At 37.7% G+C, this 17,923-nt stretch overlaps 1 protein-coding gene and 1 long non-coding RNA gene across 4 annotated transcripts in view; one reads left to right on the forward strand and one right to left on the reverse strand.

Moving 5' to 3' along the window:
* Lrba (LPS responsive beige-like anchor protein) overlaps positions 1 to 17,923 on the reverse strand; it is a 445,034-nt gene that overhangs the window by 89,494 nt on the left and 337,617 nt on the right. The window lies entirely within an intron of this gene.
* On the forward strand, positions 10 to 17,319 carry LOC138826764 (uncharacterized). Its single transcript, XR_011371839.1, has 3 exons — positions 10 to 326; positions 759 to 924; positions 17,092 to 17,319. It is a non-coding gene; the product is annotated as an uncharacterized lncRNA (long non-coding RNA).

Below are 17,923 nucleotides of genomic sequence, written 5' to 3' on the forward strand. Positions count from 1 at the left end.
CCACCCGCCCTGATTTCTACCTTGTATTTAGCTGTCAAGTCTATCAATTACAAATGAAAAAGAAAAAACAAATAATCATTTCTTTGTTTCCAAAGTCTCTGTTTTCCACACTGCCCTAGAACTCCTGGACTCATATAATCTGCTCACCTCTACCTCCTGAGTGCTGAACTAAGTCACCACAAATAAGTCCTCAAAGGAGCATGGAATTTTTTAAAGTCTCAATAGAAAGCCCCAAATCCACAGAGAAGGAAACAGTAATAAAAGAAGGAAATAGTTGTCCTATCCTGTAACCTGAGGGCATGGAAGAGCTCACACTGAAAAAACAGGTAAGAGAAAAGAACAGAATGATATAAGAAAAAAAAATCTAATCTGTCTTGATTTAGACTAAGTATATGAAAGAATTAATACCCTGAAATTTTGCCATTATATAGATTTATGATAGTAAGTATAGCTAATGAATCTAAAATTTACATACAAACTAGTCCTAGGCTGGTTGGATACACAGAAGGGAAAAGCCAATAGCACGGGAAACACTACCACCAAGGCATCCCTGGAAAGGCACAGATACTACCACCGAGGGTTCCCTGGGAAGGAGTAGGTACAACTAATCGTTGTAATACTTTGAAGAACCTCCATGCTATTTTCCATAGTGCCTATACCATTTTATATTCTCTTTAGCAGTGTACAGGGCTCCAGTTTGTCCACATACTCATCAATACTTGTTTCTTTGCTTATTTGTTGTTTGTGTTTTGAGACAGGGTTTCACTTTGCAATCAATGCTGTCCATGAACAAGGGATTTTTTTCTCAGCCTCTCTGATGCTTGGATTACAGACATGATGTGTGACATGTGACATGTGGCACTCCAGACAGGTGTGACATGATATCTTCATGAGTTTCAATCTACATTTCCCCCATGATTAAAGGTATTGACCATCTTTTCCTAAGCTTGTTGTTCATCTGCATGTCTTTGTTGGAGGAATTTCTATTCAAATCTTCAGCCCCCACCCCCACCTTGTTATTGCGTTGTAGGAAGTCTTTATATATTTTAGCAATTAACCTCTGGCCTGATATGTGGTCTGCAAATATTTTCTCTATTTCTTAGGTTCCCTCTTCACCCTGTTGATTATTTCCTTTGCTGTCAAAGCTTATTAGTTTGGTTTACTCACATTTTATTTTTGCTTTTGTTGCCTGAGCTATTGGAGTCACAGCTACAAAATTACTGCCAAGACTCATGTCAAGAAGCTTTACCTCTGTATTTTTCATCTAGGAACTTCACAGCTATATGTTTTCTGTTTCAGTTTTTGATCTATTTCAACTGATTTTTCATAAATGGTATGTGATGATAATTCAGTTTCATTCTTTTGTGTGTGGTTATCCAGCTTTTATAAAATTCAACTATATAAAAACTGCTTTGCAACCTACAAAGTACAATGTATACTATGGAAATAGAAAGCACAGAATGAAAGGGTAAATGACTTGGGGTTCTGAAAATAAGAAGCTGAACTTTTTTTATCTTATTAGTTCTGTGGCACTACCCCACATCCTTTCTTTCGGTCTTAAAAGGACAGTATGAGGTTCAAATGGCTATCATATGAATGCTACCCAAAAATGCTAACATTATACTCATTTAAGTTATAATTATTTTGTATTCTTTGATCATGATTTTAAATCATTACTGATATCAGTAATAATTTATTAGGAATAAAATCTGTGTGGCCCTGAGGACTTGTATTATTTACAGTTGTTGCTGAATATCACTATGAACTTTTAAGCAAAAACATCACTAGTTTAAGTTAAAATGCTTTAAATGCTTTAAAATGATGTATTTGTTGGAATATAGTCCACAAATACACAGACAGCAGAGCCACTATATTAGATCACGCAATGCTCTGCAAATGGAAATCTGGGCCATGATTAACTATTTAGGGTAACACTCATAAACTATAGAGTATGCAGTAAACATGTCTACCAGGTAAATTACAGAACCTCTGTGCTAGGCAACAGCAGCAGAGTAGGACTTGATTAAAAGTCCTTATGAATGGAGAATTGTTTTAATTCTAGAAGTGGGAGAGGAGAAAACACACAGTCCTGCAAGTCCCTATAAGACACGTGTCCATTTAGAAGATCAGAGGTCAGGTTTTATAATACATGGGAAATAACAAGTAATTAATCATGATTGTAAGGCAATACCCCACTTATAGGAGCTTGGATGTGATCACATTTAGTTTCAATGTTTGTTCTACACCAATTCAAAGGTGCTTATCTTCCTTGGTCCTCCCGTGCATAACAGGTTGAGCCTGTATTTCATACTTGATGATTACCTGCCTTAAAAGATTATAAGTACATAGCTTCCCAAAGGTCTCTTACCTTCTCATTCTGAATAGCATTCAAAATTAGGTAAACATTAAAAGTAGCAAGACATGCTACTGTCAGCAAGATCCATCAGCTCTTTGGTATAAGTGACGGCTACTCACCTGACTACTGACCCAATTTGGCTTTTGAACTCCTGGAAGCACTGCTGGAAATATGATGCTCAAGTCTTGATATTTACTCATTCTGGACTTTGCCTATCATCCTTCCTGAGTTTCTCGTCTTCTACCAGTTTCAAAAGCATATTATGAAGCCCAGTGGCTAATATATGAAAGCTACGTTTAAAAAGTTACCATTACAGGGGCTGGGAAGTTGGCTCAGTGGTAGAGCGCTTGCCTTGCATGCCTGAGGCCCTGGGTTCGATTCCTCAGCACCACATAAGCAGAAAAGAAAAAAGCCGGAAGTGGTGCTGTGGCTCAAGTGGTAGAGCGCTAGCCTTGAACTGAAGAGCTGAGGGACAGCGCCTAGGCCCAGAGTTCAGGCCCCACGACCGGACCCAAAAAAAAAAAAAAAAAAGTTACCATTACATGAATCTATGTTATAATTACTATACATCAACATAGGATCATTTGCTGATCTCTGCCTGGCAGGGCAGCAGAGGCACACAGTCATTACTACTGCTTTTCACAGATTGGTCAGAGTCACTCACAAGCCCTGTTTCTTCTGGATCTGAGTAAACTATCAAGCTTCCAGATGAAAACAAAAAGCCCTTTCATGAAAAGCTTTTATTATTTTGATAAATACTATAATTTTAAACATCTTTAATTGTCTATGGATCTAAGCCTTCCAGACCAGTCTTCTAAAAAGGAAGTTCAGAAACTAAAAACAACGTCAAGATGTGGAAGGCTGGGAAACATGGAAGCAGTCAAAGCTACTTGTACATGATTGTCAGAGACAGGAAGAAAATTCAGAGCAAAGATGTGAGTTGCCTTACACAAGTAGAAGAGCGCTAAGACAGCTCTTGTGAGCATAACTTACTGTTACTTTCCAAAAATAAGTTTTGTATAGATGCAACATAGAAAATCCTAAGATAATCATGTAATTAAGGCAACAGTACTGCCTTCAAACTATGACAATAGTATTGCAAATATGACTAATATGTACACTAGCAATGGCTCAGGGTGCAGAAAACATGATAGAGTCAGAATATACATTCACTAAAATAAGTCTTTTACGCTATTATTTGTATACTAGTAATTTCTTTCATATATGGATAACTTTACACATTACTGAAAACATTACCTTCTATTACAATAAATTTTCTCAGCTTTTTCCCCCCAACACTATCCCCATGTAGTTTGTTATTATATGGGCAAGGCAGCATTCATCAAGTGAAACAGAAAGCAAACAGAAATGCATACATGAGAAACAACAACAAATAAAGATTACCAACCTTACTCCTCAGTGACACAGGGTTTATTTACCAACCAATATTAAAAAAACAAGGATCATTCAACTCGTCTGAATAATATTTACAAACTACCTGTGAATTAACTCTCTGCAGTTAGAATTTTTCTGACTCTTGGAATAGAAGATCTGAACTCCATCTACTTCAGGATCATGTAGGAAGATTTGTAAACAAACAAACAAAAAACACCAAAAAACTATTCCATTATTGGGCCTATTCCTCAAACCTCTAGAAACAATTTTAATGAATACTTATTTTGAGACCGTCTTACTATGTAGCACAGGTTGGCCTTGAACTCACAACCTTCATTTCAGTTTCCCAAGTGCTGGAATTACTGGTAGAACCAAGCATTCTGTTGTGGCCACACCCTGTTCTGCTTATGTGTTGCTCAGCTGGCAGGGATATGGGTTGTTTTACTTTGTGGCTACCATGAGTAATGCTGCTGTGAGCATGGGTACATGTATTTTCAATTCTCTTAAGAATGCTTTAAGAGTAGAATTGGGAGCTGCATAGTAGGTAACTTTGTTTTCTAAACCTTTTCAGGAAATACTAAGTCTTTCGAAAAATGTATACTATTTTACATTCCCAGCATCAGTGTATAAGGGTTCTAATTTTTCCTCTCTCAACCAATGCCTGTTATTATCTGTGTTTCTACGTGTGGCAGGTTAATGGACATGGAAGTAGCTTCTCTGGTGAACAGGGCTTATCTGCATTCCTCTATAACTGATATTAACATCTTATCTAATTTTTGTCATTTCTTTATCTTCTTGAGACCCTATGGATTTAAATCGATTTTCCAGTTTTTAATTGGGCCCTTGCATTACTGTGGAGCTGTTTCTGTAGTATACAGTAGACTCTTACCACAGAGAGATTTGAATTTTTTTCTCTCATTGTGTATTGTGTACACTGTTTTTTCATTTTCCATGCCCACTTTATCTGCTTTTTTTCTTTTGGGCCCTTCACATTCTATATAGTTGGGAAGCTTCATTTTTTTATTTACTGTGCTTTTGGTTGAGTATATGGCCCAGGCTGGCTTTGGATTCTTCATTCTCTTGCCTTTTTCTCCCAAGTGCCCATTTCACTACTTTTATTCTTTATGATATAAATGATATTTTAGTAAAAATACTGTATAATAAAAATGTTGCATAGCAGATATTACAACTGTGCCAAACTGAAATGCCATATAATATGTGTAGCATAAAAGTTATATTCAATTTACTTCAACAATATATCTCTTACTAATTATTTCTGTAACATAAACATTAAGGAATAAAATGCAGTTTTTACATATATAGAAGAATATATATGGAGAGAATATTTATAAAAGAATATATTTAGAACTAATTCTATATACATACACACACACACACAGACACACACATACACATCCTTCTTTTCTAAAGAGTGTTAAGCTCAACACTTACTGAAGAATGTGATAAGCAGACACACCCATTCTGACTTTCCCTTTTTTATTCTCTGCAGAGGAGAAAGGAGGCTGAGGATCTTTTTTGCTAAGGTTCTGAAGTGGTGTAACTGCTTATGGATAGGGCTTCCTTAAAAGTGAAGCCAACATTAAACCTTAGAAACTAAACAGAGACACACTGAGGGAATTAGGAGGGGTAAGTTACTTTATACTCTTAAAATAAACACCTAGTAATTGTGGGGGGAGAGTAAATAGTATCTAGTTTAGTCAAATCAGTATGTGTGTTTGTGTGTGTGTGGTTAGTTTGTAAGACACAATTTTACCTATAATTAAAAGGGAGTAAGGAGAGAAAAGGGATGCAGGCTTTCAATGACAGAAACTATCTGTACAAATATATCCTACTTTTCTTTTGCAGCTATTTCAAGACTTGTACTGTACAGTTCACTATTCTTGATCCTCCAAAATCACAGCTATTGTCTTATTTTCTAAACTGCAGGACACAAATCTTAAGTTGTAAATTCTTAAAAATTTACAAATCATTAGATGAAAGATGAATATTCATAAAATATTTAGAAAAGAGTTTGAAAACATAACTCATTGCACACTCAAGCCACTGTAGGCAAATGAGCAAATTAATTTTAAAAATTAAAATGTTAAAAGGGATGAGTTAAGAAGCAGAAGAAATAAAGTAATTGTGGTATAATGTTATCTTTGGAAAATTATTTTTGACAGCTAGTACAATTAAATTCTAGAAGGAATTAAGGATAGAGAGTCATGATACTAAAACAGAATAGGTTTTGCTTTTCTCCAACATTTGTTGGGGAAAGTTTTTACCTTTACTTATACTATCAATCCAGTTGAACAACAACAAGTAGGCCTATTAAACACAATACCTGTATCAGTGTGTAACACAAGCAGCCACAATGACAACCCTATAAACAAACTTATTCTATAGTCTGCATTAAAGATAGCCCCACAGGGCTGTAGAAAATCATATGTATGACATAAAAAAGTAAACTAAGGTACAGAGAGATAAACTTTTTAAAAAAGTGAATCAGTTAAAATGTGGAACAAACTTAGGTACTTTAAAATTTATTGTTCTATTTGCTCCTGCAATATTTGCCTTACTTTGATATCAAATGTACTAAAGACAGAAAGAAACAAAAATTATTTGGAATATTAAAAATGGAGCCAGAGAAAAATAATAGGAAATGGGTGAGAAAAAGAAAAGAGGACTATGGACAGACAGGAAGGAGGGCCAAGAGGCAAACTGGCTTGCTTAGTCAAACTCTCTCGGGATGGTGTGCTGAGCTACCAGACCAGAAATGAGGGGTTGAAAGCTACTACTGATAACTGGTGGAGGCTGAAAGTGCTATTTAAGTGCCTGGTGTCTGTGGAGAAGAAAGGGAGGAGAGGTTAGAGAATAAGGAGGCCCAGTGCAGAGTAAAAAGAAAGCATTAACAGCAGCCTCCTGGGACTAAGCATGCTAGCTAGAAGCCAGAGGGCAAATATGGCAAGAGCAGCACACAGCAGCTGGATAAAGGGAGAGAGAAATAAAGAAACCACAGGAAAACTGGTAGCTTTAGGCTACAAGGCTGACTTGGCCTGGTCTGGATAGTTAGAGGGACAACCTGCCTGGAAATCATACCACCATCTTTCTCCTGCCAACGGGTGACTAATCGACAACTGAACGCAATCCACTGAAATCTGCTTGGCAAAATTACAGTAAGCATGGGTTTTGCTTTGTAGAACAGCAGTCGGCTGAGAAGATGTACCTAATATACTCTCAGCATTTATTTTTACAATAAAATCAACATTAGTGTTCTACACAGCTACTGAAATGGTACTTTAAATTATATTTAAAACGAAGAAAAAATTAGCTACCTTTCCCTAAAAGTGTAATCCATTAAGGCTTTCTAAACATCACTTATATAGCATAGCTTAACAAAACAAAAAAGAATAACAACATTCTCTGTAATATAAATTTATATATGTGTGTATGTGTATGTATATTTACATACATGTATATATATATATATATATATATGTTCCTATGATAGGGAACCAAAAAATATGAAAATCCCCAGAAGAATTCATTGATTCATATTCCTCCATTCAAAAAAGGGTACAAGCCATGCACCAGTGGCCCATGCTTGTAATCCTAGCTACTCAAGAGGCTGAAATCTGAGATTTGCTGTTCAAAGCCAGCCTATGTAGGAAGGCCTGTAAGACTCTGACCTCCAGTTAGCTACCAAAAAAAGCCTAGAGTGGAACTGTGGCTTGAGTGCTAGACTGCTAGCCTTTACGGTCAGGATCCGATCTTGTGCCCCAGGACTGGCACAAAAATAAATACATAAATGAATAGGTTCAAAGTATTATCAGTAAGCAATATTTATTACCTTTCCACAGTTTTAGAATGCATGGTAAATACTGCAAAAAGTTTTTTTAAAGCAAATAAGTATCTGCTCCAATACTTCAGAACTATAACAAAGAGATTTACCCTATACAACATTTTCCAAATGTCTCAATAAATATTTGGAAATATTCGATAAACTTCTATCTGTACTTGATTGATCTGGGGTATATAAGTTTTTTTTTTCATCATATTACCCTGTACCCAATATCCCATGGCTCAGAGTAAGTAAAATTTTGTTCATTCATCAGAATTAATGTAATTTAAGACTAATGTTATTACAAAAATTAAGATCCAACTTCCAGAAGTATTTCAAGCAAGAATTTCAAGTAAGAAACAATAATTAAATTGTGTGGTGTACAGAAGAAATCCTATAGGAGTTCAGGGAATGAGGAAGGAAAGAGTAAGGGAAAAGCACCTCATGAAAGTAAAATTACATGCAATTTATTGTTTCCTGTAGTACTGAGGTTTGAACTCAGGTCTTATGCTTACTAGGCAGGTTCTCAAACACGTAAGCAACACTACCAGTCTCCCAAGGGAGTCCTTACACCATATGCAACATTTGAACAAAAATATCTGGAAGGCAAACATATACAGAGAGTAAGTGAAGCAGTAGAAAGCCAGGTACTGATGGCTGATGGCTCACACCTGTAATCCTAGCTACTCATGAAGTTGTGATCTAAGGTCATGGTTCAAGCCAACCTCAGGTAGCAAAGCCAATCAAACTCTTACCTACACACACACACACTCTTACACACACACACACTCTTACACACACACACACACACACACACACACACACACACACACACACACACACACACACAGCCATAAGTAGATCTGTGGCTCAAGTAGTAAAGTGCTAATCTTAAGCAAAATGAAGCTCAGGATCAGCAAAAAACATAAACAAAAAAGCACAAAAAATAAAGGAACTGTGTAGTATAAAGTTATCTTTGGAAATATAGTTTTGGGTTTTTGGTTTGTTTTTTGTTCAGTCATGGGACTTGAACTCTTGACCTGGGTGGTGTCCTTGAGCTCTTCAGCTCAAGGTGAGCCACAGTACCACTTCTGGTTTTGGAGATAAGAATCTCACGGACTTTCCTGCCCAGGCTGGCTTTGAACAGTGACCCTCAGATCTCAGCCTCCTGAGTAGCTAGGACTACAGGCATGAGCCACCAGTGCCTGGCTTGGAAATATAGTTTTGACAGCTCTTACAATCAGGTCATAGGTACAAAATATCCTGAGAGGTAAAGGGAATCAGGATGCTAAGATAGAATAATATATACTGTTCGATTACAAGCCATTCTCCTTGGAAATTGCACTTCATACTTTGACACTGCAAGTTTTATCATTTGTATAACTAATTTGTTTGATTTTCACATAAATTAAATAAAGAAGACTACTTTTGCCAGACTAAAGATTTTTCTGCCCCTCTGTCTCTCTCTCTCTTTCTCTCTCTCTCTGACACACACACACACACATGTGCACGCAGGTGTAGGTGTTGGCTTTAAGCTACCTATTTTCTTGATGAGTACAGAACCAGAGAATATACACATCCAAACCACAGAATGTGCTTTCCCTGGAGTGACTTACACTTTGTACATCTTTTCAGGGAGCTTTCTCTTTGGAACATCAGTTTCACTCTCCCAGTCCCAGCCCACCCCACATGTCCTCCTATCCAACCTACATTTGCTGCTCTCTCACTTCCAAAGTCTGCAGCAATCTCTTTCTTTTATCTTCTTTTTTTCTCTTGATTCTGACTTCTGTAATTCAAGCTCTTGGAATTTATTATGTCAGCTGATACATTTCTTATTTCCTTACCTTTATTCTCTTCTTCAGTTCACTATCTGAGTAATGTAAGAGTCCTGAGAAAAGAATCTGGTTACTAGCTTCTGTTTCTGTTTTTAAGGAGACAAAGTCTCTCTAGATATAACCCAAGTTTGCACTAAATTTGTGATCTCACCTCAGCTTCCTGAGTGTTTGGGTTATAGGAATTCACTACTACACCAGATAATACTTTCATTTTTATTGTCTTGGATATGTTTCTATTGCTGATAAGTTAAGCTTCAAAATACCCTTTCTAGTCTAAAATGCATTCTTTCTTGTCTAAAATCTCATCTTGGAATGGGGGATGATAGCTGGGGCTACCATAACAAAATACAATAAACTGGGTGTCTTCAATTGTGGAAATCTGAGATTAAGATGCCAGAATGTTTGACTTTGGGAAAGATTCTCTTCCTGGTTTATATACAGCTACTGTCTCCCAAGTCCTTACATGCAGGTAGTAAGAGGGAGAAAGAGAAAAATATGGGAGGGAGGGGCAGGGAAATAAGCTCTGAGTTTATAAGGGCATTAATCTCTTTATGGGGGCTCCACCTTCATGCCTTCATCTAAACCTAATTATATCTCTAAATCTCTATCTTCACTGGGGCTGAGAGCTTCAACATATGAATTTTGGGATTATATAACTCAGTAGATAATAGATGCCAGACTAGTTTTTTTAAATACCTAGCTCAAATGTCTCTTAAGTATCATTATATCCCAAATGAAGTTCACCACTATGTCTTCTTTATACCAATGGATCACAGTCCATTGTGATTCTTCCCCTTATTGGATGGTGAATTCCTGCAGGGCAAAGATTTGATCTCTTCTTGTGATTATATTATCATAAACAGGGTAGATATTCTATTTTACTCTTTATATATTCCCAGAATTGAGCATAATACTTTGTCAAGTAGTAGGCACCAATAAATAGTTGTTGACCAAAACAGTGGAATCTTAGAAGTGAAAGAACTGTGCTGATTTTTTAAAATGCTTTTCTTTACCTGGAAGTCATGCATTATAATGAAGTATCTCTCCTATCCCTATAACTCTAGAGTCTGAAGTTATAATTTATTTGTTTATGGCATCATCCATCTAAAATTTTCTATAACCACTAATTTCTTTGGAGTTACAATGCAGATTCTATCAGCCAGTGCTAGATTATGAGCATTTAATTCATGAATTGCAGACACTTTTACATAAAGAGTAGGCTGAACACATTTTCACAGGAGTAATAAATAACTTCAGATGTCCTTGTGAGAAACTCAGCAATCAGACTCAACTATTAATATTCTCTACTGAATGCATTTCCACATCGGAAAAAGTGTTACCAATCATTATTTTATGTTACCACAGTAGGGAAGACTTAATCTTCTTTTACATAACAATTCCCTGGCCTGGTGGCCATGTGATTATTCAGCATCACACCTATTCTAAATCTGTCAGACTACTGAAACCCTATTGCCCTTGTTCTATATCTACTTATCCCCTTACTGCCAAGAGGTTAAGTAACTTAATCATGGTCAAAAGCCAGCTAATACAGAAGATCTGGGACTAATCTACACATATCCTGAGTATGAATATACAATGTATTCATATATACTCATACTTAAGTGATATACTTATAAAAATGACTAAGACAATTGATACAAAAAGTATAAAGCATGATCAAATTCATTAGATATGTTCATCATGTTAACTGTACTTGAATTAGAATTGATGGTCTATCAATGGATATTCACTAAAATCTTACTAAGTTTAAGATACCATTTGCAAGTAATGGAAGGGAAGAGGCTAATAGGCAATGATTAAAATAAATAGTAGACTAGAAGAGTTAAGAGATAAGTACAAAGCACATCGGAAATTTCAGTCATGGCTATTGTTTTTATATAAGAAGGACTATCTGCTTAGATATCTATTAGACCTTAGAGAGAATAAAGATCAAATGTTAGAACGTAAAGAGATCACATTTCATTCAGTGTAAACGATATTTGCAAACAGAATGTTAGAGTTGAAAAATTGCTGTGACAATATACTGTAGCTTTATTTCTATGTGTAACAGAGATGTCATGATGGATAATAGGGGTTGGGCTCCCTTATAGGGAATCCTACAGGACTGGGGATGTATTTAGTTTGGGGGAAGGGTGCTTGCCTAGCATGTGTGAAGCCCTAGTTTTGAGCCCAGTGCCTCAAAATGAAGCCATGCATGTCACCTGACACAAGGAACTTGAATAAGCACTATAATCTTCTTACAACTATGGATTAATGTAAGAAAATTACATGTGTGTATATACGTAAAAAAATAGCAGGAGTGGAGAGGGAGACTAGAAGGAAGTTATTACCATGGTCTAAATAAGAGATTAAAAAAATCAATGTGGGAAAAAGAGTAGCAGAGTCAGGAAAAGATGTTCCACTTACTCTAATCAACTATGTATTATTTATGGCAGTACTTGTAGGATGAGACAGGATTTTTAAAAACCAGCCATAATACAATGTATTTGTATTAATTATTATAATTTTCTTTTCTTTTCTTTTTATGTCTTTCTTTTTTTCTTATTCTTTTTCTTTCCCTCCCTCCCTCCCTCTTTCTTTCTTTCTTCTTTCTTTCTTTCTTTCTTTCTTTCTTTCTTTCTCCTTCTTTCTTTCCTTTTCTTTCTTTCCTTCTTTTCTTTCCTTTTCTCTCTCTTTCTTTTTCTTTCTCTCTCTCTCTTTCTCTCTTTCTTCTTTCTTTCTTTTTTTCTTTTTTTTTTTTGGGTCCGGTCGTGGGGCCTGAACTCTGGGCCTGGGCGCTGTTCCTCAGCTCTTCAGCTCAAGGCTAGCGCTCTACCACTTGAGCCACAGCGCCACTTCCGGCTTTTTTCTTTTTGCTTATGTGGTGCTGGGAATCGAACCCAGGGCCTCAGGCATGCAAGGCAAGTGCTCTACCACTGAGCCACCTTCCCAGCCCCTTTCTTTCTTTCTTTCTTTCTCTTTCTTTCTTTCTTTCTCTCTTTCTTTCTTTCTTTCTCTCTCTCTCTCTTTCTCTCTTTCTCCCTTTCTTTCTTTGCCAGTCCTGTGGCAAATTCTGGGCCTGGATGCTGTCCCTGAGCTTGTTTTGCTCAAGGCTAGCACTGTACTATTTGAGCCACAGCACCACTTCCAGCTTTTTCTGAGTAGTTTATTGGAGATGTAGTCTCATGAACTTTCCTTCCTGGGCTGGCTTCGAACAGCAATCCTCACACCTCAGCTTCCTGAGTGAGTCATTGGCGCCTAGGTTTTATTATCACTTTTTATCTTAATATATTTTGAAAACCATTTTACAATATATTCTTAATTATCTGACATGTTCAAAATGAACTTACTTCCTTCGAAAGGCTATCTCATGACTGAGCATGGTGGCGTTGGGGGGTGGAGGCAGGAGGATTATAAATTGGAGGCTGGCCTGTGCAACACAACAAGACCTTGTCTCAAAAACAGAACAAAACCCTATTTTTTTCTCTCTCTCTGTAATATGTACTTCTCTTATTATCACAATCCATCCGCCAACCACAGGTGACCTCGAGGTCACATTTGGTCTCTTCGTCTGTGTCATTATGACATGTGGACAGTCAGTCTCTAGAATGCCCAGTATCTTCTCAAGCCTCTCGCTGTTGCTAAAACTCAGATTGTCCTCACCTTTCACTCTGATCCCTTAAACTCTAGCAGTTGAAACTGGCCTTTCTGCTTCTACTCTTCCCCAACTATAGGCCAAGTTCACACTACCACTTTCTAAGGAACAAGTTCAAGGTAATGACATCCTTCTAATGTTTTCTTAGTGCTTCATCATGATTAGTAGATGAAGTACCAACTCCTTAGTAAAATCTCTTTAGAAATGGTGCCCTCGACTTACCTCTGATTCCTGCCCAAGGTGTTTGTGCTGCACCATCGTCCTAACCTCTGCATACATTTTCTAGGCTAGAAGCTTATTCATTTCACATGACTCTCCCCGCTCCCTCCTCCTACCCTCCCTTCCTCTCAACAGATAACTCAGGTTACCACACTCAAGGAAATTCATGCATATATACACAAACTTCTTCACTGGAAAAACATTTGCTGGATATACACCAGTTGCCAGCAAATCAAACATAAATACGGGAGGAAGCAGTCATTTATCCTTAACCCAGTGCAGAGCTGCAGGAAAGCATCCAGAGCAGAACCAAACCCACAGCAGACACTGCTTCTTAGATGTACTGCTGCCACAGGTGACATGGCCCAATGCCAGGGACAAAGGCAGGGAGGGACTGGAGGCCACGCTGGCCCAGCCCCACAGAGCACCACTGAACGCAGCGGTGGTGGTAACAGGAGCAAGGGCTCCTCCGTGAGTTAAACCTCCAGTTTCACATTGGGAGCCCGTCAGTCTCAGTTCTAGTTGAAAGCCATTATCATCAGCCACCAGCAGAAATGATGACTTCCAGCTGGAGCTGGCAGTGCACTCCTGAGATAATTTCCACGAAGACTGGGAATGAAATAGTGAAGGATAGGCTTTCTAGCTCTTCCTCTCTTCTTCCTCTCTTCTTTCTTTCATTTCTAAGCTTCAGAGAACTTCACATGCTCTCAACAAGCACTACTATCCTGGAAGGCTCTACATATAATCATAAGTACTCTTCTAGGATATAGGCAAAGAGAGAAATTTGAATACAGATGGAAGACCAGAAGGCTGTGTGAAAACAGAACAAATATCTTCTAGAAGGAATGTGATGCTGATTTTCAAGCCTCTGAAACAATGACAAATTAATCTGTTCTGTTATAAACCATCCAGTGTTTGTAGCAATTTGTTACAGCAGCTATAGGAACACACCTTGATATTACTCTCACAGAGGATTTGGGGAGTACTGCTCTGTAGAATCAGTTTTCTATGTTCTACCGAGACAAAACAGACCAGGTGTGGTAGGACATGCCTATAATCCCAGCATTTAGGAATCTGAAGCAGGAATATCAAAAATTCAAGGCCATGCAAAGAATGAGATTTTGTCTCAAAATCAACAACAAAACTTCCTCTCCCACACACAAACCTGTAAATAAATAGATTGCTATTGGGGAGGGGGGCAGTACTGGGTTTTAAATGCAGAGCTTTTTACTTCTAAGCTAGTGCTCTATCACTTGAGGCATACCTCCAGCCTGGTTTTTGCTGATTAATTTAGAGATGGAATCTTTTTTTTAAATTTTTTTAATTTTTATTTTTTGTGAACACACTGTACAGAGGGGTTACAATTACATGGGCAGGTTAATGCGTACATTTAGAGATGGAATCTTGTGGCTATTTCAGCCTTCTTAGTGGCTAGGATTATCAGTGTGAGCTAGGATTATCAGTAAGTGCCTTTTTAATCTGCTTATTTTTGGGGATGGAGTCTAGCATATTTTAGTTACTGCGTTGGCCTAAACTGCACTTTTATACATGCCCCCCAAGTGTTAGCCACTGTCACTGGGCTCTTTGGATTGCTTTATATACTACTTTATAAACAAATTAACATTGTATATCTTTATTCCCATGTTTTTAGGGTCCCTTTTAAAACCTAACATCTTACAGGAAATTACATGTCCAAAAGTAGCATTTTTAGATTTATTTCAAACTTCATACACATTGGCCCTCATTTCCAAGGATTTTAGGTGTGTGTGTATACATGTATGTGTGAGACTCAAATCACTATTGTCAACTGCAGCCACTCTGTGTGTGTGTGTGTGTGTGTGTGTGTGTGTGTGTGAGAGAGAGAGAGAGAGAGAGAGAGAGAGATAGGTAGATAGATAGGTAGTTGAGAATTACTATTACCCACTACAGGCACTGGTGTAGTAAGCACCTCCTCAAACATGAGTGTGCATTGTGCACCTGTGTATGCACACACTGCCCACAACTGAGAATCACTGTTAGTAACTGCATTCACCATAGCTGTGTGTACATGTGCAGCTGATAATTACTCATATATACTGCAGGTACCATGGCTGTGTGTCTATGAATGTGTGAAAGTGCCTGTGTGTACTGTGCATATAAGTGCATATGTGCATGTATGTGCACTTGTGATCCACAGCTGAGAACTAACTGCAGTCATAATGGCTGTTTACATTCTTGACTATGATATCATCAATGTGGAAAATAAAAAAACTATAAAATATGAAAAATGCATATTAGCTTCTAGCATTTCAATTGTGAAAAAAAAGAAATACGTTGTCTACAAGAAATAGGTTCTTTTCTTCTTTTCCTTTTGGTGGTCTTGGGGTTTGAGCATGAAGCCTTGGGCTTGCTACCACTTGAGCCACACCCCAGCTATTTTGACTTAGTTTTTATTGGACAGGTTCTTATCCTCTTGCCCAAACTGGCATGGGACTATGATCCTCCCACCTGTATCTCTCATTCTCTCATATACAGCTGAGTTGCCAGGGTGCACTCCTACACCCAGCTTCTGTTATGAGATGGGGATCTTGCTATCATCTTGATGGGGCTCACCTCAGCTACAATCCTCCCAGTTTCTGGCCCCATGCAGAAACATTTTTTGTTTTTTGTTTTTGTTTTTTTTTGGTCGGCCGTGGGGCTTGAACTCTGGGCCTGGGCGCTGTCCCTCAGCTCTTCAGCTCAAGGCGAGCGCTCTACCACTTGAGCTACAGCGCCACTTCCGGTTTTCTGGTGGTTTATTGGAGATAGGAGTCTCACGGTCTCTCCTGCCCGGGCTGGCTTTGAACTGTGATCCTCAGATCCCAGCCTCCTGAGTAGCTAGGATTACAGGCGTGAGCCACCAGTGCCGGGCTGCAGAAACAATTTTTAAATGCTACTTCCCTGTATTTGTTTTCATTGTGACAGGTTGATTTTAATCTCAATGCTGCTATCATCACTTGAGAACTGTACATTTTCTATTTTAAAATGTTATAAAAGATTAACTTCAGATCTCTGAATGCTTAAGTTAAATAATTCATTTTGAATTCTAACAATGAATAGGAAAAAAACAAGGCTACTAAAGAAATAAAATCTTATCAAATTTTTTTCTTAAATAATACTATAAAAGTGTCTTACTTTTACTTTGCCTATATGCTATTGGATGATAGAGGAAAGGAGCTGATGAACTCGCTTTTATTCTTCTTTACCTTCTCAAGTGGCCACTCATGTCACTATTATGAAATACTAGTGAGGAGACAAAGGCTCCCAAAGATAACCAAAAGTACATGTGACCCAGTGGGAACCTCAGGACAGCTCACCAATAGAAGGCTGCCTGTGCTGGGTTCATTCAGCTCCAGGCCACAAACGTCTCTCCACAGCAGTAAGTCATTACCAAAGAGAAAGACCCACCCAAAGGGCAGGGCTTGTGTCTAGACCTCGTGCTAAGTCTAACCATGCAAATGGGCACTCAACAAGTATGTAAATGAGTGAACTACCGGTATTAATCTGCAAATAAATTCTGTATCCTCCAGCTAAAACAAAATCATCTACATTGCCAGCTTTTAGAAACTTAGAACAACAGGGTAAGGTTTGCTTTGTCTGTTATTCAACTGAAAAATCAAGGCAAGAACACTGACAACATACCATAAGAGATAAATGATAAGCATTTTGAACTCATACATTTTTATATTATTTGAAAGTATGAAAAGTCTGTTTCTTATTTCTATTTCTAAATCACTACTTGGAATAACATATTTTTCTTTTCTCGGTTCAGGTAACCCAGACTGATTTTAAGGAGATCGTTGAGATTAAAAATGTTTTGATTTTATTCTGATTGCAACTGTTCTCAACAAAGAAAATATAATTTGTCTGCAAGTCTCACCAAACATATGTGATTTTCCTTTTTAAATATGGAAGATGTTGCCGTCTGTCATAAGTCCATCTCTAATCCAATTTTCCAACCTAATACTTAGACCATCATTATGTACAAAAAGATTAAATGGTTATGTATGATAGCGGCTCCACTTACTTAATACACACAGAAAATGTAATATTATTTGCCCTCCCACAAGATCATGCTCCTAAAAATATCCCAACCTCATGAGTTAACATTCGGACAACCAAATACTTAAGAAAGACATGCTGAGTATCTTAAATTAAGTATGTCAGTTAATTAATTCTGTGATCCCCGGCTACCAACCGAGTATTGTACAATCTGTTATTATTCACTGTCCTATAGATCATCTGTTCTTAGTGCTGGCTTGTTCCAGGAAGAAAGACAGCTGCAACACTATATCCCTGTTCAACCTGAGGACCATCTGACTTTAATTGTAACACACAGCTTGATGTGGCTCTGGCTAGGAAAAGCCAAAGCATCGTCTGTAATAATCTGGAAAAGCAGAAACCTGCCAACAGAGGGCTGAAAACAGGGACTTGTGCTGTCTGGCTGCCTGACGGGCTGCAGGAAATATGATTAATGAGTAAGGTATAATGATATCAGGAACCCGATTAGCACCACAAAAAGGTCACAGATCAAAGTAGTATGCATTTCATGAGCTACAATCATTGCATAAAAGCTGTGGACTTGAAGAGGTAAACCAAAAAGA

The sequence above is a fragment of the Dipodomys merriami genome, unplaced genomic scaffold (assembly GCF_024711535.1).
Source record: "Dipodomys merriami isolate MVZ:Mamm:240054 unplaced genomic scaffold, mDipMer1.0.p SCAF_15, whole genome shotgun sequence".
Lineage (NCBI taxonomy): Eukaryota > Metazoa > Chordata > Mammalia > Rodentia > Heteromyidae > Dipodomys > Dipodomys merriami.